Consider the following 2,084-nt stretch of genomic DNA (forward strand, 5'->3'; position numbering starts at 1 on the left):
AAGTGAATGTGAGAGATTGGGAAGGCAACAATTAGAGAGAACACAAAAGTTAAATAAAAATTGGCCCGCAATGAAATGCAAGAAAAAAAACTCTAAATAAAGTTAAGTAAAAAAAGCAGAGCGAATGGAGCGCAGGAAGCGCAGAGCGCGTAACAGCAAAAAGGAGTCAAACCGTGCATGATGACGCAAACGTGTACAGATGCAGCCATGCGCACAATGCAAGAATTACAAAGTTTTGTCTTGTTCAGAATCCCGCAAAAAACGGAGAAGAATTTTCGTCCCTAAAAATGAGTCATTGTTGTTGGCCTAGGATCCAAGAAAGTGAATTGAACAACTGAAGCCTTCCTCAGCGTCGTACACGAGACAGACAGCTAGCCGCTGTCACTCGTGCAGCGGCATATCGCGGGCATATGCACAAGTGCTCGGTAGTCTCGTGCAAAGCGTGTTGATGATAATAAAGAGGCGGATCGCACGGACACGGGGGCAGGGGCATGGCTCGCTCGTCGCGCTCGTGGCAGTGGCTCCGGTTCTGCCCCAGGAATCCGGCGACCGACTGCTTGGCTCTTTTCTCCGTCGCTTTCCGGGACATTCTGGTGCCGTCAAACCCGTGAGATCGAACCATGAGCAGCCTCTACTTGACGCGGCGCAGACGCCGAGGCACGCTAGGCTCGGGATTCATTTGGATCCAGCTGATTTGGGAAGCCTCGTCCTCGAACGCTGCTCGCCGCTCGTGCTCGTGCTGGAGTCACCCGGTCACCCAGCTTCGCTGCCGTCTGCCATGGAGGAGCTACGCCGCCGCCGTGACTTCGTGAGGCAAACCTTCACAAGGGGCGTAGCTGCAATTGAATCGCTGCTACAGGATCCAGACGCAAAGACCGAGCAGATCCACTCGTACCTGCGCGCCCTCAGCAGCAGGTATGAAATGAAGGCTCTTGACCAGCGCATTCAGAAGACCATCGATTTAGATGAGCTGGAAGCTGACTTATTTACTAGCTTTGAATACGACGGAAAGGTCACCTTGATCCGATCTCGCGTTTACTTCGCCAGACCCTCCGTGGTTCCTTCCCTGGATACTGTTCAGAGTACCGGAGCGCCGAGCCCTGAATTCGCCGTCACCCGGCACGGCAAAACCGCGGCGCTCCCCGGTGACAGCAAGAGAACCGTGGAGGCCGACAAGGTGGGAAACGTGCACTCTGCGTGTGAGCCGCGCGTCTGCGACCTACGCGTCCGCACAGCTGCGAGGACTCATCTCCCGGAACAACTGGCGGAGCTCGCGCTAGATTCCCTCGAGGGACGATTGGATACACCCAGCAGCCCGCCTAGCGACGACTGCGTTCTCCTCGGGGAAGGCCAGGTCGTTCTCCTCGGGGAAGGCCACACACCCTATTTTGAGATGGACATAGAGGTGATAGTATAAGTATATACAAAATGCCCATAGAAAATATTGTTGCGTCTTAGTAGACGGAGGTATAGACAGCAGGATGGAGATGTACCTATTTATTAGGCGTAGCGCTACACCGAAGAGTACAGGCAGCACGGCGAGTCTCAGTGAAGATGGCTGAATCGTTCTGGCCCGCGAGCGGTGGACCCACACACTTGCGTCGTCGTCTTCGAACACCTGGCTGGCAAGAAGAGGGAACGTAACACTCGCTGGGTATTGAACACTGCACGGCGAGCACGCATACCTCAAGCAGGGGATCGCTGCTTGATAAATATCCACGTGACAATATTACTAGGGAAAGGCGCTTGAAAAAAGTGTGTACGTATCTATCTTCGCTTTTGTTTCTTTCTATTATGGCGAGAATTACATCAATCAGAAGACCGGCACACAGCACAGCTCTTCTGGAATCAGGGTTCTGCACGCCTGGTGTGCACCTGTAATACTCACGTGCGATCGCGTTCACGTGTCACGCTCACGCAACAATTTTACCACTTCAATGCTTCTAATTCATATCATTGTGAATTTTGTGAAGCTGACCCATACATACCACCAAGGCATCTTTTTATCTTTTCGTGCGCGTCCCCAAAAAAGCTCACAATGTGACCAACATAGCAGGACATGCACTCGCTAATACTGATTGATT

This window comes from Haemaphysalis longicornis, unplaced genomic scaffold (genome assembly GCF_048455015.1).
Source record: "Haemaphysalis longicornis isolate Haplotype H1 unplaced genomic scaffold, Haemaphysalis longicornis Haplotype H1 scaffold_1, whole genome shotgun sequence".
Taxonomy (NCBI): Eukaryota; Metazoa; Arthropoda; class Arachnida; order Ixodida; family Ixodidae; genus Haemaphysalis; species Haemaphysalis longicornis.